At 47.1% G+C, this 25,341-nt stretch overlaps 1 protein-coding gene across 1 annotated transcript in view; it reads right to left on the bottom strand.

Moving 5' to 3' along the window:
- The window catches only part of SCRG1 (stimulator of chondrogenesis 1), a 78,264-nt gene extending 56,238 nt beyond the window's left edge, over positions 1 to 22,026 (bottom strand). The window contains exon 1 of the mRNA XM_083631431.1: positions 21,721 to 22,026. The gene's annotated coding sequence lies outside the window, so the exon portion shown is untranslated. The remainder of the gene's footprint in view (positions 1 to 21,720) is intronic.
- Positions 22,027 to 25,341: the final 3,315 nt, after the last annotated feature.

Genomic DNA, 25,341 nt, shown 5'->3' with positions numbered 1-25,341 from the left:
TTCTGGGAGGTGAGTGTTTAAGACAATTACATTACATAATAAGAATGAATTGGTAGATAACGAAAGTCGATTGACAGCAAGTACTGAGTTAGGAGCCTTCTGTCAGTCTTCAGGGAGCCTGTTAGAAAATATTTATTCTTCTACCAATTCTCCTACTACTAAATACTTCTTGAATACCAATGAGATGCTATGTCAGGGCAGATGGTGTTGTATGTATGGTAGTTGTGCTAACATGCAGTATTCAGCATTTATATAGCACTTTCAAATGTCCACAGCATTTCGCATGACTTCTCTTGTTGTGATGCTTACAACACCCCTGCAAAGTAGATCAGTGCTCTTATCCCCATATTGCAGATGGTGGACTGGGGTAGATAGAGAACAGGCCACTCTTTTTCAATGCATATCCTACCTTACTGCTGTCATGGAATGCAAGGGTTCTGAAGTGGCTTTCCATTCATGCACACTGACTAGGCCCATGCCATACCTTACTAGGTTCTACAAGGACAACACAGAGACTAAGAAAGAGAGAGCTGACAGGCAGTGCCACCCACTGGCTGAGGTGTAAGAAGGGAGACTGCTGGGGGTGGTGGAAGGAAAACTGACATTGGTGGGGCAGTGCTCCCTCTGTCGTAATAGACCAAGTTCCACTGCCACCAACCCTGACTGCAGCCCTTTGCACCTCCTGAAAGCCTCTCTGAAGGTCTCCAAGCATCTGGAGGGGGTTTTCAGGGCAGGAGGGAGCTGCTTCCAGGACATGGTAGCACAAATGCCCCATTCCATAAGCAAAATTAACTCCATGCTACAAGTCCATCTTTCTATCCAGCTGTTCTCAAAGGTGATCATAGCATTGGCCCATTATATTATCCCATCAACCCTATGAGGGAGGTGGAGAAACCATGCTGACTGGGGGGGAGAGGAACCAAAGGAAGGAAAAACTTACCATGCACCCCACTCCCATCTGATTTTTGGGAGTATTAAGTGATAGAAAGCTGTGATCTCATGCCCAAGCTGGCCAGATGATAAACAGAGAGAGAGAGGATGGAAGACCATGCAGGCTGAAGCAGCCAGCTATCTTTATGGACTTCCTACATAATATCCCTGCCTAATTTATGACATGCCTTTTCAAGCTGACACTGCCACCAAGTGCTCATCTGTAGGATGAAAGGAAAAAAATAGAAATAAAAGAAACCACTTAAAGTCAGAGTCTACTTTGCCACGTGCTTCATAGCTGGGCAGAGGGTTGGCAAAGACTTCAAGGTCACATACAAGTCCTTCTTACATTGAGGAAAGTGCTTTTTCAGATCCTACCTGATAGCCAAGTCCCATGTGTCACGGTCTTACTGCGTTAAACGTGCCATGTTGTTGTAGGTATTGGATGGGGTTCAAATCATTTAAGTGTGGTTTTCCCAGAGGATACTAATCCATTAAAGTGAATGGGTAGTTTTCCCACTCCCTCCCTCCCTCCTTACTTACAAGCCCAAGGGTGGCACTGCCTCCCAGCTTCCTCTTCCTTAGTCATAGCATTGTCCTTGTAGACCTTGGTGGGAAGTGGGGAGCAAGAGAGAGAAAACTAGAATATATATGTATGTATGTATCATTGGCTCTGACTCCACCTACTGTTGGCCTCCCAACCTTCCACCCTACCAGCATGAAGTGCACCAGCCACCACTGAGGTTTTCTGACACCTACCCAGCAGGTAAGAATGATAAAAACAAATTCACAGTAAAATGCACACAGTTTTAGAATTGGCAATCTCCTAAACTAGAGGTTCCCAAACTGTGGTCCACGAGCTTCATTCGGGCAGTCTGCAATGTGTCTGTGGATTTGTGGCTGAACATGGGAGATGTCATATGCATCCCCTTAAATATTGCTTGACGGGGGCCTCTTGGAGCTCCAGGGATTGAATCAGAGACCTTCTGCATGCAAGGCAGATGCTCTACCGCTAAGCGATAGAGGAAGAAAGTCACAACAATTGTTGACTTCGCTTTGAACTCTCCAATGTAGCCTTTTCATGGAGTTTCATTTTCAGGGTTTGAACTTCGAACATTGCACCGATTCAGCTTAGGGTGATCATGTGATAGCATCTGAGTCAGCCTGAAGAGGGAGTTCTCTGAAACCAAACAGCTGGCACACTCCTATGGCAACTTAAATTAGGGTTACCGGATGTCCCTGGTTCCCAGGGACAATCCCCAGATTTGCAAATCTGTCCCCGGACAAATTCCGTCCCCAGAGTGTCCCCAGATTTGCAAATCTGTCCCCGGTAAATGTGGTGGCAGCACTCTCAGAAGCCTGGAGCCAGCCTGGTAGCGCAGTTGGCTCTGGCTGGCTTCAGGAGCTGCTCACTGCTCGCTGCCACTGCCACTGCCGAAGGGGAACAAGGGACGTCTGGCAGTACAGATCTCCTGCCCCCTTCTCCCTTTGTTTTGACAGATCAGGGGAGGCTTGGGAGTCACGGGCGGATGGCCGTTGCCCAGGAGGGGCACAAGACGCGTGGTTTCTCTGCCAGGCAAGGTACAAAGCCCTTCTTTTGCACCCTGTGAAATATAAATGTGCAGAGTTTTTTTTAAAAAAAAACTGGGCAACAGCCATCCACCTGTGACTCCCGTGACCCCTGATCAGTCAAAACAAAGGAGGAAGGGGGCAGGCGATTGGGGGAGGCTCAGCAGTCATGGGCGGGTGGTGTGCCATTGCCCAGTTTTTAAAAACTCTGCGCATTTATGTTTCACAGGGTGCGAAAGAAGGGCTTTGCACCTTTATACAGTATGCATGTGTGCTTGGGCCCAGGGTCTTTTGCCTCACCATCCCCACTACTGACTCCCTGCTGCTACTCAGCTTCCAAAAAAAAAGTGTCCCCACATTCATTGAAAAAAATCTGGTAACCATAACTTAAATGAGTTCAAGATCTACTTTAGGGATGCCCAACTGGCTATGATTCTATGTTGCCCTTTAACGCCATATGCAAACAGTGAAACATTGGGTGGAAGGCACTTGGATGCTATGGGTTCCAAATTAAATCTGTCAGGGAAGAGGAATCCCATCCCACAGCAACCCAGTGAGGGTTGAATATGGACATAGACTGCAGACTGGCTGTTGAGGGAGGTCAGGAGCAGAAAACCAGAGAGAAGGAGGGAGGAGTGGATGGATGGATGGATGGAATTGTTGAAACTCTGAACAGAAGCACTCCACACTGAATTACAATATTACAGGGGTCCACTTGTTCCTTCAAGTTCCGAAGTCCAGGGTATGAGTGATGCTGCTTATGTAGCCAAAATAACACCACCAAGACAGGAGGAAGGTACTGTCTGGATCTGGGGAATGCGGGTGGCACTGTGGGTTAAACTACAGAGCCTAGGACTTGCTGATCAGAAGGTCGACGGTTCAAATCCCCGCGACGGGGTGAGCTCCCATTGCTCGGTCCCTGCTCCTGCCAACCTAGCAGTTCGAAAGCACACTAGTGCAAGTAGATAAATAGGTACCACTCCGGCGGGTAGGTAAACAGCGTTTCCGTGCGCTGCTCTGGTTCGCCAGAAGCGGCTTAGTCATGCTGGCCACATGACCCGGTAGCTGGACGCCGGCTCCCTCGGCCAGTAAAGCGAGATGAGCGCCGCAACCCCAGAGTCAGCCGTGACTGGACCTAATGGTCAGGGGTCCCTTTAAGATTCGGAGAAGAATAAAAAATCAGGTGAAACCCCCAATTGGGAGGGGTGGATAGGGAGGATCTTTCAGTTCTGTGGGTCTGCAGCCCAAACACAACTTTGCGAGCTCATCAAGAGCTGGGCCTTATTTACAGCCAATCCTGCACCGAGTCTGGCCTCCCTTCCTAAGCCTCTGCTGATTGGGAGGGGTTTACACAGGAGCCGAACTTTTGACAGGATTGGGCTCAGAGTCAGACCTATCTCGTTCCTCCTGCCTTTCCCAGCAGCGACGCTCTTTCGCTTGGCTTCCGCATAAGATCCACCCCCATCTCTCCCCCCCCCCGGCCCCAATTCCCAACCGAACCGTGTCTTCTGGTATTTGGAGCAATTATGCGGTGTGTGTTTCCCCCCTTCCTATTGGGACGATCTGTCAACAGCTTCTGGAAGCAGCTTATTCATCTTCATTAGGGCTCCAGCGATATGTCATTCCGGAGAGGAGGGGAAGACGACGAAGCCAATTTGGCTGGGACGATCAGGGAGCGAGGTCACGCTGCGCCCCGAGGACTCGGTGGGTGCGAGCAAGGCTGGAGCGTGGGCCCGGCTGGGGGAGTCACTGGGGTGTCAAAGGACCCGCAGCTCCCCCGGGGAATCGACGACCCCTCACCCCACCCCCGCCCCGGGCTCTTCACATCCTCGTTAGCCATCGCGATCAGAGGCCGGCTGTGTGAAGGGCTGGCCTAGGACTCTTTGCGGAGGGAGTTTTAGGCTGCATTCCGAAGCAGGAAGAAACCCCACTGGAATGAATGGGACGCATTCCAAGGAAATGCGCGCAAGGCGGAGAGGAAGGGAGAAGCAGGATTCAGAGGGAAGGCAGAGCCAGGGCCGAAGGAGAGCCTCGACGGGACTGTGGAGGGGGACGTGCAAGGGCATCGACGTCGGATTTCATGGGAAGCTCTTCGCCCCCCGCCTCAAACACCCCCTGGAACCCTAAACCAGTAGACTGGCTTCTGTTAAGGCGGGTTCAGCACCTGGCAGAGAGCGAGACACCACAATTCTCTGCGTACATATTGTTAGCAAACAGTTTTTTTAAAGAAAGCCATGTTAGGAGCCCTAGTGGCACAATGCGTCTGGCTGTTAACCAGAAGGCTGGTGGTTCGAGCCCAGCCAGGGACGGCTTGTGGGCAGGATTCTTGGGGTTGGACTAGATGACCCTTGGGGTCCCTACTGTGGTTCTAAGTACACACAGAGAGTTCTTTGGCACTTTGCAAGATTAACATGTTTACTGTAGCACCAGCTTATCTTGACATAAAAAAGACAGAGAAACATACACACCCCGCGCGAAAGCCGGGATATGAAAAGCGATTGTTACAACCATAAACCAGTGATGAGGAATTTCTGGCCCTCCAAATGTTCCTGAACTACGCCTCCCATCGTCCCTGACCATTGGCCTTGCTTGCTGGGGTTCATGGGAGTTGTAGTTCAGCAGCATCAGGATGCCAAAGGTTCCCCACCCCTGCCGTCAAGAGAAGAACTCCCAACTGCAGCATTTTATTGCAGTGTCCCAGTTGCTCTCTAAGTTCCCGATCCATTCCTGTTGAGGGTCCTCTAGGCCAAGACACCGCTTGCCACAATCACCTGCCCTTTGGGCAGTCCTATACTCATTTCCCCGGGTAAACGCCCTTCCATTTGCGGGCGTGTAAAGGGTGCCACGATAAATCGGCTAGCCTTTAAGGGACCGCATAACCACATAGCACATCTTGAAACAGTATATCACGCTGTTAATTGAGGGCAAAGCCACAAGCATGGATTTGGGATTCTTAAATCATTTCTCATGTTATATGTTATATACCGCATAGATCACGGCGAAGACACACGTTCCTAACTCAATAAGGTTGCGAGTCCAAGCACATTTTCTGAGAAGTTCACTCAATGTGCCTTCCTACTAGGAAAGGGCTTCCAAAAACACAGATTTATTTAAGTGTCCATTATGTCCTGTTCACCTTATAGACCATTATCCTCTTCTTAAATCTCTTCCTCGCTCCGTTTTGGAAATTTCCATTCACTTTTGTCGGTTATTTATACCTCCATCTTAAGTCATAGTACTGATGCCAGAATTTGGCAAACCGCAGCTTCGCCATTAACACCTTTTTGCCGAGTCTTTCCCACTGATATTTGCCGACAGGGCGTTTCGAAGTGATTATTGCAGTCCATCCGATGTATTTCCCATTCAAATCGCTCTCTGGAGAGCCCCTAAGAACTCTGGAGTTGGCAAACTCGGCCCGGTTCCTGGAGCCCAGCCCTGAACTGTGCCAAAAGTATGTTCTGCGTGCTCTTCTTGCTTTTCCAAAAGAAAGCGGTGGGTGGCGCTCGAATTCCCTCGTATTATTAACCCGAGGGATGCTGTGCGCCGCAGGCTGACTCAGGCTGGCTGGCACACGTATCTAGGAGAGACCGAGGCAGAGAAATGGGCAGCTGGAATGTTTTTAGAATAACGTTTTTTATTTAAAAAAATGACTGCTATTTAAAATGGTTAAAATGTCTCCCTAGACAGAATTAGGGATTCTAGGAAAGGCTATTTTTGGTCAACCAAAAAATGCTTATATTCCCAAACCGTTTGAAGAATCCCCGCATAAAGGATTGGATTAGATCACATAAAACAGTTGGCGTTCCTGTAATATTCAAAGAATGGAGATTTTCCCTGATTTAGCAAGAGAAAGAAAGATCAAATCTGTTATGCTTCTGAAGCCAATTGTTTTTTGTTTTGTTCTTTAATCACATTCATAAACAGTCATTTTAGCAGAATAAGATTGTGGGCGGACACATAAACCAGGGGATCATATCTTTGAATGCTTCCCCCATTTATTGTTTCTTAAAAATATCGACCTATAGTAGAAAAGGCTGAGCTAAACTCTTTCACCCTATATGGTAGATTGCAAGACTCAAGCCTAAGGCATGCGCTACCCCAGCAACAGAAAGAATGGGAAATGAGGTGATTGCATAACAATGTCACTTCTGACTACAGATGAGGGGCATTAAAAAACACACACACACACAAAAAAACCACTGCTGTGCAAATATATCCCTGCAGGTAGAAAAGTAATGCATCAGGGAGTGCTTTGAATCAGAGAATGTTGCACTATCTCACAGCCAGACAAGGCTCCTGACCAAATATTCATTTACCAAGGAATCATACCCATACACTTATATACTCAGGCTCCCGTTCCTTATATTGCGCTTGTGCACGTCTGTAAAGGTGTGCGCAAAGTAAAGTGCCCCCCCCTTTCAAAGTCAAGGACGACCACATTGATTTTCGGAGACAGTCAAATACAATTATCCCCGCGCTATGGGACACAAGGCAACGCTGCGCTGGAATTAACCTCCTTTCAAGATTCTCTAACGATCACACGATTCATTTGCTCCCTTAATCCTAATAACCTTGCCAGCATCAGTCTCAATAACAGACTCCATTGAATAAGCCAACATCTGAATACATTTATGAGCTTGCTGAGATAACATTGCTCGGCCCCTTGTACTGTCCATTACAGACAGCCTGCGAAAGTGTTCAGACGGACTGGGAGACAGAAACGGAAAGCGCCATTCCACACGGGCTGATAGAACACCGGGAGAGTGACAAGGAAGCGACACCCGGGTCCATTTCTCCCGTCTTTGCTAGTAGAATTGGGTATCCGTCCTTTGCTCTGGTCCAGTTCGCTTCTCCACGAGGCAGGAGTGGGGACTGTCCCAGAGCAAAACGCCTGCACGCCGGATCTGAGCAAAAGCCCAGGCCGTGCAAGAAATGGGAAAGATTCCAAACCCTTTCTTGGGCAACGTTCACGGCCAGGTTTCTCTTTGCTAAGATACCCCCAACCAATCAGAGACTCAAAACCGAAAGGCACCGAGGATAGAAGGAAGAAAACTTGTTTCACGCCAACGTGAACTTCGGAGACTCTTTTTGTTCGACTATTCCGGACTAGTCTAACAGAAACTGTGCAGCCAAGCCCCGCGATCAGACTAAACTGGGGCAGGATGGAGTCCAGAGGCCAGTGGCATATTTCCCCATTTTATCACGGATAATGCACGTCCCGAGGCTGAGTCCTAGATCAAATGGAGCTCTGAGGATATTAAGGCACGCCTTGGGTGGAGGACAATCCTTAAGCCGAAGAACAAACAGCACTAGACACGCGCCCCTTTGAAAATATTAGCTATGGACAATACTGTTTCCCCTAACTCAAGTAAATAAATAGAAATGCTTAACTAACTGACCAAATGCGTCACAGATAACGAGGTTCTGCCCCCCCACAAAGCCTGCCCCCCATAAATCCTGGCTACGCCCATTGTATTAGTCCTCTTGGACAAAAGGGTCAACGTTTAGAGCGGTGGTGGCCTGCCCCCACTCTGACCACAGCTCCATTAATAAGTCCAGATCTTTCCTTTCATCCATGATGTTTCGGGAGTACACTGATTTCAAACAAGCGGTGTATAAGATCGAAATGTCAAACTGCAATTACGGCTTTGAATGTGTTGCCCTTTCTCCGTTTCCTCACCTGCCACTGTGAGGAGCGAGGATCTGTTTTATACCACGTGGTTTCTCCTTCTCCCATCTAGTCCAGAGTTAGCCACCGTGGTGGCTTCCAGATATGGCTAGACTGCAGTTTCCATTAGCCCCAACCAACGTAGCCATTGATCATCAGGTAGGATAAGAGCTGTAGTACACACTGATTGCGGGTGTGGCTAATGTGAATTATGGTTCAACCCCATCTGGAGGTCACCGTTGCCTACCCCGATCTAGCGCAACATTGCCTTTTCAGTCTTCTCCAAACTGGTGCCGGGCAGATGTTTTGGGCTACAACTCTTTATCAAGCCCCAGCTTGATGGGTCTATATTCTGACTAGTCGTCCCGAGTCTGCTACTTGATCTTTTTCAACCCAAAATATGCCACTAAGGGAACTTCCACGTGTTTGCCCATTTTGCTAAAGCCCCTGTTCTTCCACCTGAATATCCCTGTGGTGACTGACTGGGCAATAGTCGGTGCTGCAAGCAAATAACCTCATGGTAGGATCTGACCAAGGCCACCCATGGAAACCTGTGGCAGAGAGGCAGGAGAGGCCTGCGCTCCAGATGTCCTGCGATATCAGACACATTCCAGAAACCGACACCACCCATAGCCTCCCTCGGCTTGGAGCACACAACAAACAGCTGCTGTTTGCACGTTGTAAGCCACCGTTTCCTTACAGGCAATGTATACAGTTTTCTGTAATACACCCTCCCTTTTTTATCAGTGAGATATTGCAGGGATGGCTCGCAGCTCCTCCAGACGTCCCTCTCTTTCTGCACTTACAGCCAATTAAAATAAAGAGAGCAACCCACGCCAGGATGGATTAGATCCAAGGCTGAAGAAAATCTCTGGTCTTAACCAACTGTCTCTCATATATTTGCAAAGAATATATTTGCAAAGCAACAACAACAACACTGCTCAAGAATTAAAATACAGGCACGTTTACTCAGAAGTCTCATTGAGTCCCATTAGCTGCTCCAAGGACCACTTTAAAAATCACAAAACGGTAAACTCACTTTCCAGTATTACAGGAATCTTCTCCAAGTTCGATGTTAAACAACACGAAGTTGAGGGGAAAGAAGAAAAGAGTCCAATAAAATATGCGTTAGTTAAGACGACGTAGCGGAAGCTCCATCTCTTGCTTGTTAAGCTGGCGTCATAACGGCGATTTCTGTCCATTGCAAATCACTGTTTGTCCCAAAGCAAAGCATCCTGGCCGTGAAGCATTCTGGGAGCAGGGAAGGCAATGGCCTCTCTCTCTCTCTCTGAAAACATCAACGCCTGCAGTTATTGGAATCGGTCTTTGGTAGGAATCGGAAGTCTCAAGTAGCTTGAAAGTCAGAATATGGGAGGGTGGGTGGAACCAGAATGAGAAAGAAATATCAGAATGCGGGATGGGGGTGTCAGAATGAAACACACACACACACGAGGAAACGGTGACAGTCTTTCCTGTTAGAAGAGCTGGAGGTTTTTTTAGAACGCATCAAAGCCAAATTCGGTAGTATTGCCTAGTGGTCGGGAAAGGCTTGTCCCTACGCCTTCAGACACAGCGCTAGCCCTAGCTTGGTAGACAGTAGTACGTGGCCTTTAGGATTCGGCTTCTGCACAGCTACACTCTGGGTATCCTCAAAAACGCAGGCCGGTTGTTAATGTCAGAAAGAAGAAAAAATAATTTCCATTTGCTTTGGTGCAGCCAGTGATCTTCTGCACTGGGAAGAAACAAAATTAACCGGTTTGCTAAGAATGTCGTGAATCACCCAGACTATCGTGCGCTGCGGAAGCGGCTTCTATCATGACCCCCTAGGAGCAACCATTAGAAAAAATATACTTAAGACACACACACCAGTTTTGTGTAACAGACAAAGTGAGAGTCTTCCGCAGGATAGCTGTATTTGACTGTTGCAAGGGACCGAGGGTATCTCGTGGCACCTTAAAGACAGAGAATGAGGCAGAGTTTTGCGAAAGGTAGCTACAGTATTCTCATACTTATCCTGTTCGGTACTGCTGTTGTTTTTAACCGACTAAGGTCCACCCAGCCTTTTTGCATTTTTATTTTGCGTCTCTCTCTTTTGCTTTCTGCGGATCAGAGGACGCTCCGTCCTGCGCATAGCCGATCCAATTCATCTCAACTGCATTCCTCGGATTGAATAGGATTCTCGATCCTGCTGCAAATCCACACACAACCCCCCTGAGTTGCAATTGCACAGCCAGAACTTTAAACCCACCGACCGAAGCCAATGACTAGAGTAGCAGTCAAGCCTAAGGCGCCTTCTTTGGCGCTACATCCAACTGAAATGAAGGAAAATGTGTTGAGAATTCCAGCGATGCCCACATGATGCCAATCCTAGTTTAACAGGGTTGCCGAATGGGCCTCGGTTGGTCCTGATTCTGCGTTGTTGCATTATATTTTAAGTGCAATCCTACGCATGCCTGCTCGGAAGTAAGTCTCAGAGTGTCCAATGGAACACACACACATAAAGTGAACATGTGGAGGACTGGTGCCTTAATAGTGGTCACTATATATATATATATATATATATATATATATATATGCATGCTTCTATGTCGTATTGAGAAGGGAAAAACAAAGAAACGAGAAGCTCAGAAAATGCAGTTTAGGCTGCAATTGTATACCCATTTACTTGGCTGGAAGTAAGCCCCATTGAACTCAATGGGAGTTACATCTGAGCACAGAGGAATGTGTTGCTGACGTTATTGTGTAAGGCCATAGTCCGAAACAGCCTTCCTGGGAAAGTACTCCCTTGGCCTTTCTGGCGGTTTCTTCAGAGTAATCCTATTCAGAAATGGACTGCAACCCTACAGCATCTTTGATATGTTGCCATTGATAACAAGAAAGCTATTTCCTAGACTTGACTGAAATCTTTAAAGTCCTGAAGGGCTTTCTGAGCAAACGCCTTGAGGATCACTGTATCCCTGTCTTCGGATGTATAATGGCATACTTCTTGAATATGGCAATCTGGTTTAGCTGATGGACCAGTTAATCATTTATCTTACTTACAATTGTGGGGGGGGGGGGTGTCTACGTGCCAGCGATATAACTAAAATCCGTGGACTATTACGGAGGCACTCTTTGGAAACTGACAGTGTCTCCATTATAAAATGCTTCCTTTGAAGAGTTTTATAACACATAAAAATTTGCTCTGGGCAGAACATTAACATATCAAGTCTCACGCCAAGAGTGAATTTTATGGATATGATTATTTATTTACATTTAGGGGAGGCGGGAGTTCGACCTCATTCTTTCAATCCTTTCTCAATGTTGTTCATACTTTTATCTACTTAAAAAAAATTATTTTAAAATAAATAATTCTTATCGTTCTTCTGAATTCATTTCAACCCACAACAAACCCTGGCCTGAGAGATTTATTTTAGGACACACACAATTCTCTTGAGTATAGCCTGTTTTAACTGTTTATAATAATGTATTTTAAAATCATTGGAATTCCTCCTCGCTTCTTACCTGGGGGAGGTAAGAAATATAATTATTAATTTTATTAAGACTAACTATCCTTCATCTTTCAGCGTGCTGCATAAAACGTCTCTTTTATTAAAGGGTGGTGTAAATTTTATTTTAAAAATCATTTTGTAATAATTTGTTATGAATGAAAATAAAACGGTAGTATGTCTGCCGCTGAATAGTTCTTCCCTTCTACATACCTGACGATTCCTTTGTATGAAGTCTTCCCACTAAAAACAGGATGTGACGGGACTTCCAAAACCCCAGATTAACAGGCTCCAGCACCTATGCAGAAGATCTATGTTGTGTATTCAGACATTTCAGCATATTAACTGGACACAGGGGCAAAAAAACCCCACGAAGAATTAGAAGAAAAGAGAAAAGGGGGATGTTATAGTCAATGAGGACAGCACTGGATATTTAAAATGTGTCATTAGGCCTTTTTAATGTATTTTAAATGGTTCCGTAGGCTGTGCATTAGCGGTCGCTGATAGTGGTGAACTTGAGAAACAGCTTAGACCACACCACAAAACAGGGATGAATGCCTGAGCCATACATAGGCCATCATTCATCATAAATCCCGAGTGCCCGAAATGCATGGTTTTAAAATTGAAGGCAAGTGGTTTTTACATTGAATCTTCAACAGGATTTAGCGAAAGAGTATAACTCATAGACATAAGCACAAAAACAGAAAGATTGAATCGGGATCCCAAGCACCTCTTTAAAAACAGAAAAAAATCATGAGAAACCATCGTCTCCATGGCAGCTCAGTCTAGAATATAAGATCAGAATTATTGCGTCGTATTTCCCAGGATGTGTGTTTTCGAATTGGGCATTATCGTTTCCTCCAACAAGCTTGAACGAACAGTTGATTAAAGAATTAACTTTTTTTTTCAACCAGCTGCCAGCTATTTTATTTAAAACAAGTCAACAAACAAAAACTCCCATCGATTCACTGAACTAGAGGGCAAAAGGGGGCTGGCATTGAATTGAAAATGCTTTGTCCTGAATGAACGGTTTCAAATACGTGGGATTTTTTTTATGTTGTCCGGAGCCTTTCCTGCATCCCCCACATCCGGTAAGAATAAAGCCCCCGCCCAGAGAATCAGAGCTAGAGGATTCATCTGTCTGCTGCCGGCTGCAACTCCCAAGTTACTGGGAAGCAAAAATCTCATTGGATCCACATAGGTGCTTCGGGTGCTTTGCACACAGTTAAGATCACCCGGAGCGGTCCAGTTAAGTTTTACAACACTTTAACCACGAAAAGGTGGATTTCTTCTCCATTATTACATTTCAGGTTTATGGGAGGCAGGAGCAGGTATTCTACACGCCTTTTAAAACCAAGATGGCAAAACATAAAAGTCTCCAGCATTCGGGACTGGGCAAAGCCTTCGAAGGAAGAGCCGGAGGATCCTCGAAACGACGGAGTTATGAGCCAGCCGCGAGTAGCAAGCCTTGCTGTGATACCTTGAAAGAAGACGTCATCTGCTGCAATGTAGCCCACGGAAGATCAGGTTATAATACTGCAATAGGTCTGCAGTAATGCAATAGGGATGGGCATGGATGGACTGCAGGACTATTTTAAAGGGGAGTCTCAATTCTGTTAACCTAACACTGGCATGTGTTAGGTTAACAGAAAACAATGGGGATGTTTAGGGGGGGAGACATAAGCTGCAGCTTATTTTAAAACGTTTTTTGTTTTAAGCAATACACTTCCACACACCGTTAAACAGGCTGCAGCACAACTCCTCAGATATATACCGGAGGAATATGTTTAGCTCACCTCATGGCCTGGGTGCTTAACACAGATTAAGTGCCCAGGAGGAGCCACAATGTGACCGCGGTTTCTACCTTCTTCTTGAGTTAGATTGCCGCGGGGGTGGGACAGAGTTGTAAGAATCCTGCTGTTGGCTTTTGTCTGCTGACTTTACCATTAGGCAGTTAAATAATTAACTCTTATTTAAGTCAATATTATAGTCTTAGCGCGGGGTAGCATTCGGATTTCCTGCCTCGGGCAGAAAAGACATCTTGATCCTTTTCTGGTTGTTGATTACTGAAATGTTTGGCGTTGGCAGCATCCGGGGAAGTTTAATTCCAGTCCTCGGGTTTGTCTGTTGACTGAGGCGGCCTCCGTTTCCTGAACTTGAAAGCAGTGCTTTGAAAAGCAGCGATCCTATGCATGCTTCTTTGAAAGCAAACGCCGCTGAACAAAGTGAAACTTGCTTTCAAGCAAACGCATTTGGAATTGGCCTGAATCATTACCCTTGTGTTGGGTCCTATGCTATGATTGTGCCAGGGAGAGAGAGGGAAAATGAAGAAGCATCTGAATGACATTGCTATTGGGAAGCTGAGTTTTTCCATGAAGGGTTCGATAATCTGCCATAAACGAGGTGGGGTGGGAAGTGGGTATAGTACAATGTGAGGGGGGGGGAGAGCACACATCCATACATCAAGAAAACTGAATTATTACAATGATAGCAATGCGCCAGTGAAAGAAAACAATTAAGGAGTTTTTGCAGATTTTCGATCGTGCTCTTCTGAAAAGCAGGGTGCGTGTGGATGGCCCGATCCGGATCAAGTGGCAGTCGATTCCACAGGAACCAGCAACCCCCTCGGCATCCTCTTCGCTTCAAAGCTCGGCCCATGAGTTGAGTGATTGCGGATCGCAGTTATGAAACGGACGAGAGGCCATCCTGAAGGAGAATAACTCCGGTAGCCCGAGCAGACGCCTCTCTTCAGACCTCGCTTCTGCGTCGCGAGCGTTTCCCATACAAGTTCTTCATATTTCACAAGTTTCTGACATTCCTAACTTCAGTGGAAATGCTTTCAAGAGTACTTCCAGGAGGGGCGGAAGGAGAGCGGGGGTAGTTGGGGAGAGAGGTCTGTAAATGCGCAGCCCCTTGAACTACATAGCATTTTATGGGCACTCAAAACCATCGAAATTGCCCATAAGGCTCCTCGATTTGTCTGTATACAGTCATGATATAGAATAACGACGCATTTAATGTTTCAAATCGCCGGCGGAGTAAACCAATTCTCAGGTGTAAACGATTACAAAACGCCTTAATAGCCGTCGCCGTTACATGCAATTTACCGCACTCCCCTAACTCCACCCTCTTTGTTCCTTGTTCGCATAGTTGTGATTTACAGACCCGCTCGAGCGCCAGGGTGGTGGCGCTTTGATTCCAGCATTAAGACTGAGCCAGTAATTCCCTAACTAGCCTAGACAAGGAGAGGGAGAGGATCTGGCTGGGAAACGATTGCAACAACGAGTCCCCAAACCTAGAGGTTTCTCTCAAGGAACTGCTGCAATTTCTGGTTTCGAAAGAAAGAAAATTCAGTCCTTGACTCGGTGGTTGCTCTTTTTATTTTCTTGGGCATTGCTACAGACGAAGTACAGCAACCAAAAATAGAAGCCCGGCGCACTTAAACCGAAGTGCCTGCATTCTAGCAGACTTCCAAATAACAGCTGAATTCTGCACACGTCTCTTGAAAAACGACATTGCAATCCTAACCAATAATAGTGGTTTTCTGGACGGAGCTGTTGTATTAGTCCCACTGATTATTCAGATCAAGAAGTTTCCAAGGATCCGCTTGCAAAACCTTTCTAATCAGTGGGATTTATTCCCAAATTTGTGAGGTGCAATGCTAGTTCAGCTTACTTCAGCATGGGGGACGGGGGACGGGCATGAATCCTTGTCCTTCGGCTTAACAGGACTGTGGATCGGTTGTTTACTAAGAGCAAATTAGCGGTCAGATGTTTGTACTGCTATTCAGATCTCCATACTTTGCTCTCCTTAATTCTACAAAGCCCATTGTAGAATTTATTCCAGACTCTGTATTTCAAATGGAATAGAATTGATTACCTTCGGTGCATTTACTTGGAGGTGCCCCAGGGATCTACTTTCAAGTCAGTCTGTTTGTCTCAGCCTTAGTGACTTTAAAAATTGCACTTGCGTTTCTAGTGGAAATTTCGTTTTAACTCAAATGAGGCACTTGGTATGGTCGCATGCCTTGATTTGGGTTCTGGTTAGGCCTATTATAATCAATGAAAAGTTTTTAGTGATACATTCCCCCCCCCCTTTTTTAAGCAAGCTAAGGGAACACCCATAGCAAACAAAACTAGAAATGAATTTGAGGGCAGCTTTAAGAGGCCATGTTAGTAAATTTGTATCAACTGAACTGTTATAGGGATTTGCTCCACTAGTTCCCATGTCTTTAACTGATCAATAGATTAATCAACCACTTCACATTAATTTTTTCTCAGTCTTTAAGTGCAGTTCTGAGGACAGGGCAATCTGAACAGTAGATGATTGGAACTGAAGCTGACTTTGTAGTTGCTACAAATAGTAACTAGCTTGCTTATAAGTAATTTAAATTTAAATAAATTGACCTTCACTTGGAAGAAAAGGGTGTTTCTTAAAGGAAAAAATCGGCATGTGAGCACCATTAAATGATGGGCCCCCTTTTTTGAACTGAAATCCATTCGATTTGGCTACAATGAGGGTACTTGGGAGAAAATCTCATTGAACTTGGCAGGACCGGTTTTTTTTAATGAAAATCTTTCTCTGGCACACAACCTGGGAGTCAGTCCATCTGAAATCATCCCGAATAGCAAAGAGTAGCTTGTGCCCACTTAAAGGCCAACGGATTTATTACCTCACCTGGTAATATGCAAGGTGTGTTGTAACATACACACACTTGTATGGGGGGTTGGGATGGTGAAGAGTGGAGCCAACGTAATCTAAGAGGTATAGCAGATCTGTGTACAGGACAAGAACAAAACATCTCATTCATAAAATCCACTCTATTCTGTTGGGTACCCATCAAAACCTGAGGCAGCAAACCTTACCCTGTCCCAGCCTCGGTTGATTGGAAAGACCCAAGGCGGCTCCAGAGTAACTAAATAAGCACAGCTAAATAACTAAATAACTAAATAAGCACAGCTAAAGGATAATTTCTACAATCTTTCCATTGGAAGGATATTGGTACTAACCTTAATAACCATCGCCGGCTCCTGGGCTAAATGCCATTGAGCTGGGTGATTTCACAGGGCCTTACTTGCAAGTAAACGAGTTTTGGATCTCAACCTGCCGAATCTGTACTATCAGATACTATTTATTATTATTACTACAGTACTTCAATTTACACAACACTTTCAAGCAAGCCAATCCATGTGAAGTCTGTATCTATCTATCTGCATTCATTTTAAAGGCAATTTGGTCTCAGTGCCAGGAATGCTTACTCAGAAGCAAGTCCAAGTGCTTTCCAAAGCGCTTTCCCTCAAGTACAGAAATGAGCGAAAACTGTGCACGCAGGATTGCAGCCTCACAGCATATAGATGTTTCCTCAGAACTAAGTATGGTAATCCTACGCACATTAATTTTGGAGTAGGTCCCATTGAACAGATTGGAAAGTTACGTCAGAGCAACCCTAATCAATTCTGGGCAATGATGGGCACTTCAGATTCCCCGCCGCCAATTTGGTAATCACCACTATCAGGGATGCTAATTTGAATGAAATATTGGGGGGCAGGTAAGCCCCGCTTCGCGCAACGGATCATGCATGCACACCATTTGAATGGCAATGCCAACCAACATTTTGGGGGCGGTAGCCTCCTCAAATATTTTGTGGGGGGAGGGGACCTCGGTCCCTAGGATACTGTTGGCTCCTACACCCACTATAATCCCCTTCCTATATGAAAAAGAAGCGTATCGGCTAACAACAACGACGAGGACAACCACAACAACTTTTTCCTTCGCGCGCACGATAAATTATAGTCACCTTGTCAAACCAGTGGGAAATCTAAACCACTCTGTATCCTCAAAAAGTTACAGAGGTGGTGGGAGAAACGATGTAAGATTTTAGACCTCTCTGGAAATGGGAGATCGCTCAGAAGAGCTAGTTTCTTGTGTGTGTAAGAGCGCGCTCGCTGTGATGTGGATTGGGGAGGGAGTGGCGGGAGCGGGCCTGGCGATTGTTTACTGTTTTCCTCGCCGCCGCCTCCGAGCGCGCCCTGCAGGCTCCTTGGTCCCGGGGACTTTGATGGGAGCGCGACTGGACGATGAGCAGAGTCTCCCTTTCTCTGGCCGCCGGCCGGAGCCACTTGGGAGGTCCTGCCCAACTAAGGCAGCCACCGCTAACAACTCCCAACAGGAGACTTCGTGGACCAGCCCAGGGTCACAATTAAAAACAAGCGCTTAAAAAAGAAAAGAAAAGAGACCTATCAAAGGCTGTGGGGGCAAGGGGAGCGAGCAGTCTGGAAAGAAAAAGCCACTTCCATTCATCCGAGGCCAGGAAGGCCGGAGCCCGCTCCCCTCCCCCTGTCCCACCCCCCACCCCGGTTTAGTTGGAGCCTTTGCCAAGGCTGTTTGTTTGTTTGTTTGTACCACGGGCGTCCTCAAGCTGGGGCCATTTAAGCCGAAGACTAGCTTGAGAGCAAGTCCTCCTGAATCCCGCGAGGCTGCAGGCGAAGAGGGTGGGTCAGTTGTGATGGGAAGAAACTCTCCAGAATTCGGGAGTGCGGCGAGGACTGTCAAAACACATTCGCAGGAGGAAGAGAGAGGCATTGCAGAGGCAGCCTCAGCCTCACCCCAGGGACCCGCTAATGGGACTGGGCGAAGGGTTGTCTGAAGCACCCACCGGCTCCTCTGCCTGAGTACAAAACCCTTTTTGTTATTTTCCAAAATTCCCTCTGGAACTTGCTTGCAAATAAGGCGCCAGTCCTCTTGCTTCGTAGAAAGTCCTATTGAACTTAATGGGGCTGACTTTTGATGAGCCATCTATGACCTATAGATTTGCGCTGCAAGTGTTGTGTCACCGCAAAACCATACAAAACTAAGCCACGATCAGTCACCGGTTCTTACTCTCTAACTGCCTTATATTAAAAGTCAAGGATTCCCCTTTAATTTGTGGGATTGCCTTGCACATAACAGTAGCTTCTAAGGAAACTTACTGATAATAACAACAATAATGATAATTTTACTATTTATATCCTGCCCATCTGGTTGGGGATTGCCCCAGCCACTCTGGGCGGCTTCCAACAAATATAAAAACACAAGAAAACATCAAACATAGAAAAACAAAGAATATATACATTGTGCCTTGCAGCTGTGCAAACCCGATCCGAAACACCGGGAACGCTAAGAATCCTATGTAGACTTATTTTTTATTAAGTCCCATTCAGCTCAATGCGACTTACTTCCGTGTTAACATGCACAGGCGGATAGGGATAATAATAATTTATTATTTATACCCCGCCCATCTGGCAGGATTCCAGCCTAATCCTTTGTACGTTTACTCAGAAGTAAGCCTCGTTTCCAGGTTACTGTGCACATGATTACTAAAGCCTAACAGATGATTCAAGACCCACCGGCTTTCGGGTCCAGCCAGATAAACTGCGTTGTGGATCTCCTGCACAGTCCACAATCTAGGGGAATCAGTGGGATCCTGCTTGGATCTGAGCTGAATTCAGTCCCCATTAAAGCCACGAACCTGATCCAAGAACATCTCACTGGGCCGGTTTGTAGTTTGGGCTGTAATTATATGTAATGATTCTAGATTTCAGGTAGGTGGTTGTGTTGGTCTGACGCAGTCGAAACTAATAATAATAATAAAAATGTCCAGTAGCATCTTATAGACCAACTAAGTTTGTTCCGGTATAAGCTTTCGTATGCATGTATCTGAAGAAGTGTGCATGCACATCAAAGATTATACCAGAACAAACTTAGTTGGTCTATAAGGTGCTACTGGACAATTTTTTATTTTTTTATTTTTATATGTACTAATATTAAACACGGTTTTATGAACAAAGGAAGGCATTTTTTGTGGCGTCCTTGGCCGTATTTTACCTACAGGAACAATGACAAGTGATAAAACAAGCCACATCTTTCTGAAGATTGGATCCCTTCCGTCGCTAAAATCAAGCCATGACACCGGCCGGTGATTGGCACTGGACTATTCCGATTTATTTTGTTTCACATTCATGCGATCATAGAGAAGAAACAAAGCGGCGCATCTGTCCATCGGGACCTCGCCGTGCTTGGATCAAGCCTCATGTGAAGGAGCCAAGACGCTTTGTTTCCAGATCACTCCCGTTTAAGAGCCGAGGGACCAAGTGGTGGCGACCGCTCCCTTGAAAGAGAGCACGAACGAAAACGCCTGGGCGATCCTGCAGTGTAAACCCTAAGAAGCTTCCTCACCGGCTCTTTCCATTTCCCCCACATTGAAAAGAGTATCTAGAAACCAGGAATTAAAAAGCTCCCGTATTGGAACGGTAAGAGACTGATAACAACTCCCCACCAAAGATGCGATTAATAGGGTGATCCTGAAATTACCCACAAGTAAGTCGCACTGGCTAGACCTTTCTGCTTAGGAAATGGGCTTAAGTGGGGGGGGAGGGGAACGGGACAAATCCAGGCTCAAATAAGCCTCATTGAACATAGTGGGAACTAACGCGATACAAAAGGATGACGTTGCAGGGAACCAGGAATCAAGGAATGACCATCCATTGGATTTTCCATCCAGATAAAGTGTTCCGAGGATCGGGGTGCAAACATATATATAAAGCCGCCACTTGGCAAAACCTCCATTCATTTTAGTGGAGCTGGATTGCAACGCATATTGCTAAGGGCATTTCTTAAATAAATAAATAAATGAAACTTTTCCTTTTACTTATTCCAAACAACAACAAAGTGCCAGCTTTAAAACTGAAGAGATCCTGGGAGACTGGCACCTCTATTTAAAAGGAAGAAAAGTTCAATAGGGTTTCATTAGTAAAATCAGTTTCCCAGTAAAATCAACAGCAAAACCTGTGTCACTCTGAATGAATCTGATTGCTCATCAGAATTACAGTATAACCCTAGTCCTTTACTTTCTCAAGGGTGGACTCTTCCAAAACACTGTCTTCGAAGTAAACATGTATGATCTGGGTATCAAAATACGGCGTGTATATGACACACAGGGTTGCGTGAACACACCCCGCAGCTTTCTGATCCCAAACCCGGTTTAAGCGCCTCTCATTGGCGTTGATTGCTCAGAAAACCTAAGCATGCCAATTTAGAAGACAATCCCGTTTAAATCAGTGGGATTTACTTGAGAGTAATCAGCCATAGCCAGGATCCTCCCACTTTAGAAGCCTGACTCTCCACACTCACCGTCTGCATCTTCAAAGTGGTCCTTGAACCACGCGAGTAAACCCTAACATCCTGAGGACTACATCCTTGGGCCAGTTTAGCAATCCAAGCAGAAATCAACTTACAACCCGGTCACTAACTTTTGCTAACTTGGAAGTGAAGCTGCGTGGGTCTGGAAGGTATTAAGGGCTGCAATCCTATGAATACTTTACTTGGGAGCAGCAAGCCTCAGTGAAGGCAGCAGGACTTCTGAATAAACATAGGATTGCGCTAGACAGCGATTTAAGACGCTTTTTTAATTGGGAGGCGGATCCTGTCGCAAAACAAAACCAAGTCATAACTAAATATTCGGCTTAATTATTTTTGGAGCTCGTCGAGGGCGCAACAGCAGGGGCGGAGAAATCGACCTGTACGGACTGCTGGTGCCGACACCTCGGTTTTTCAGGGTATGGAATGGGGGATCGGGCCCCGCACTCAATCCAGATTACCAGCTCTACTGCCTGCCTATCTCAAGAACCTGCAGGTTAAAGAGTCGTGTGTGTGTGTGTGTCCGGGTCCGCGCGCGCGCCTTCCCCGGGATAACTGAGTGCTCCTAACCACCCTCCCCCTCTCCTAGCCTTGTGCGGGAAGAGGCCCTCGCTCCGGAGCAGGAGATCACAGAGAAACGCCGAGCCCCAGGGACTACTCCCTTTCTTGGCTGCCAAATATGCTCAAGGCCAAGCCCTTTCGGCCTCTCCAGGGCTCGGTGGCGCTGCGGGAGGGGGCTGCGCAGAGCTCCAGAGGGGCCGAGGGAGGGAGTCAAGTGCCTGGTCTGGTCCTAGTGGTCTGCTGACACCGCTTTCGTGTAAACGCGTGCCAACAGGACGACGGCTCCCCCCCACTTCCCTGCGTCTCCCCAAGGGCCCAGTTGCTAGTTACCTGAATTCCCTTCCCGGTGCGTTTCAGCGGCGTCGATCTCTCGGCGTCGTTTGGGGAAATAGGCTGAGACGAGGAAGGAGAAGTGAGACGGCGGGTTGTTCTGGGGGAGCGGAGAGGTTAGGAGGGCGGGGAGAAAGTCCCTCAACTGGAGCCCTGAAAGACGGCCTGGACTTTCCCCGCCGGAGCTGACGAAGTGGGGCTGCAGCAGCAGGATCTGGGGAAGGTTTCTCCCTGGTTGGGGAGGACGTCGGTGGAAGAAGGGAGGGCGGAGGGCGGAAGGACGGGAGGTTTCGCCTGAGAAACTTAATCTGCCCTACAGTAGCGCCGGAGTCTGGGATGTGTCACCGCTGACAGCAGCCTCGACGGGGCGGGGGGCGCGCTCGCTCCCGTGCGCGCGCGCACACACACACGGAGGCAAGTTGGTCAGTCAGGCGAGCAGCAGCACCGCCACCCCACCTCCCGGTTCCTTCAAAAGAGGGGAAGGGGCTGTGTGTGGGAGGGGGCGATCTATGACCTTTTTTTGCGGGGGGAAGAGAGGGCGGCAGAGAGCCCTCCGACGCTAGCTGTTGAAGGGCAATGTCATGTTTCAAGGCCACCAAAGGCCATAAACTTCAAGCGGGGCTTTGCTGGGGCTCCTCGGAATGACTTTAATGAATAATTTCGGAGACAGTTACGGCTTTGAGGTAATTGCTGCCGCGGCTCTATGAAAACCAGACGTGGCGGCTGGCTCGGGAGAGGGGAGCTCTTCCAGCCAGGCCACTCGCCTGGCTCCCGGCAGAAGCCGCTGGTTCAGCTCGAAGAGAAGAGCTGCCTGACAACCCGCTCCGTCGGACCTGGAAATCTAGTATAAGCGCCGGCGGGGAGGAAGGGAAAGGCCTTTCTGCGCATGCGCGATCTGGGAAGTTGTCCTCGACCCCGCTCTTAACAGTGCAACTCAGAAGTAAGCTCTGTGTGGAGTTCAATGGGCCTACCCCCAGGAAAGTACAGTACTTGCAGGATTGCAGCCCAACGGTCAGTGGAGGTCGATCCATTAGGGCGCTGCCCCACCCATCTCAATTTTTCTTCAGCCAGTCAACAGCGTTATCCCATCCATGTATATTTAGAAGCCCATGAAATAACAGCTTTTGAATGGGAAAGGTTTTACTTCAAAGTGAAAGTCAATGAGATCCAGGGGTGCCAACTTGAATAAAATATTGGGGGGGGACAGGTAAGCCCCGCCTCACACAATCAATTACATGATTCATGCATGCACCCCATTTAAATGGCAATGCCCCGGGCGGGATTTAGGTTTGAGGAGGCCCTAAGCTACTGAAGGTATTGGGGCCCTTTATATGTCCAGCTGTCCTTTGTCAACAACAAATTGTCGCTGTTTTTTGTGTTGAATATATGCTATATGGTAATTTATGGACTTAATAGGTATCTAAAGCCATTTGCACATGTTGCCATGCAACCAGTCCTGGCAAAATGTAGGCACCCTATATATAGAAAGGAGCAAACTAGTGATATTTTAGGGAGCAGGCTAGCAGGCGGGGCCCATTACTTACATCACAGGAGCCTACACAAGACAAAACACTGTTGCTGTATATAGGTTTTATTTTATGTGTTTTTTAGCTTATATTCTGGAAATGTACATCCAGTTTTTTCCCCTTTAAATTTTTTTGGGGGGCCCAAGAGAGTGTAGCCCTAAGCTATAGCTTGTTTAGCTTATACGTAAATCTGGCATCGGTATGCCCATCAACTTTGGGATGGTTGGCCCCCTCAAATATTTTATTTATCAGCCCTTAGGAGTTGGCTCCTATGGTGGGATCTGTCTGCAAGGCATTGAAATTAAGGTCCTGGTCTTCAGTTGTGTTCATGGTAGGTTGCACCATGTCCATGAGATGGACAGTGAATGCTCCACCAACCTTGGGTCAAAGGCCCTTTATAGACATGAGAAGGGAGAGCCAGCGTGGTGTAGTGGTTAAGAGCAGTGGACTCGTAATCTGGTGAAATGGGTTCAGTCCCCCACTCCTCCACATGCAGCTGCTGGGTGATCTTGGGCTTGTCACACTTCTCTGAAGTCTCTCAACCTCAGTCACCACACAGAGTGTTTGTTGTGGGGGAGGAAGGGAAGGAGATTGTTAGCAGCTTTGATAACACAGAGACTAGGGCTTGCCGATCAGAAGGTTGGCAGTTCGAATCCCCGTAATGGGGTGAGCTCCCGTTGCTCGGTCCCTGCTCCTGCCAACCTAGCAGTTTGAAAGCATGAAGTGCAAGTAGATAAATAGATACCGCTCTGGCGGGAAGGTAAACAGCGTTTCCGTGCTTAGTCATGCTGGCCACATGACCCGGAAGCTGTACGCCAGCTCCCTCGGCCAATAAAGCGAGATGAGCGCTGCAACCCCAGAGTCATTCGCGACTGGACCTAATGCTCAGGGGTCTCTTTACCTTTAGGGTAGTGATAAAGCGGGATATCAAATCCAAACAACTCCTCCTCCTCTTCCTCCTCCTCCTCCTTCACCTCTTGTTCTAAGGCAAGGTTTGCAGGGACCCCTGTGGTATTGTTGCACTCCACCATCTGCCCCAGCCAGCATAGCCAATGGCCATGGGTGATGTGACTTCTACTCCAGCAACATCTGCAGGGCCCCAGATTCCCAAACCCTGCTCTGAAGGCAACGTGTACAAGCTAATGTCCGCAGGCTCAGCCAACACTGACTTGGGAAGCAAGCTGAACAGTTAAATCCAGCACAGAAGACAAAGGCGCATTGGCTTTACAGAAGATCTTCTATCTACGCTGCCTAAAGCTGGGGTTGGGGAAATAACATTCTTCTCCGTCCGTGCATATTACATCTGATGCTGTATGCTCTGTTGTAAGGGTGGGCCGGGCAGAAATGCGTTTCATCTTACAACAGAATGTTGCTTTCATTTCCCATGGACACCCTCGGCAAAGCTAGCCTGGGTTAGAAGCTTCCGGCTCCAGCTGTTTTAAGGTACAGACAACAGAAAGAGAGAGAGAGAGATCTGGGAGCAACATCGCCCTCTTGTCTGACAACCACGTGTTTCTTCAGTGGGCGGAGGCTGTGGCATCAGTGGGTCTTTGGTCTCCACTTGCAAAATGTGGCCTAGGCGTGAGCAGGATCCCGTGGCCACACAACCGGATCTGGTTCTACCCGTCAAGGGTACGCCCTATTAGAACAATTTCGCGTGGAGGAGAGGTGGGGCGCTGTTTGTGGCTTCTTATTATCTTTATTGCCACTGTTATTACCACAAATAACTAGCTTATTCAGGACTTTCATCATTTTCTGGGACGCAGCAGCAGCATCCTCTCTTTGCTCCCTTCTATATAGTTCTCTCACCGCTTCTCCCCTCCCCAAATCTACCATCACAGGCATTTTTCTTTCACATTCTGTCTTTTTCACACGTTCCGATATAAAACTGCCGTGCTTTGGGAAAGTAAGTTCGCGATCCTCTACACCGTTACTTTTTAAAAATGTCCCACTTAAAGAAGGATCGGCCCACCCAGGAGTTTCGTCTCAGTTTAAGCATATTTACTCGGGGGCGGGGACAACGACAACTTTTGTGGGGGTTCAGTGAGGTAATTGCAAAGGAAGTGGGCTCATCAAGCTTAATGACTAGGGATTA

The sequence above is a fragment of the Podarcis filfolensis genome, assembly GCF_964270895.1.
Source record: "Podarcis filfolensis genome assembly, chromosome: 9".
Lineage (NCBI taxonomy): Eukaryota > Metazoa > Chordata > Lepidosauria > Squamata > Lacertidae > Podarcis > Podarcis filfolensis.
Note: the sequence above shows the minus strand (reverse complement) of the source record. Positions and strands in the feature narration are given on the sequence as shown.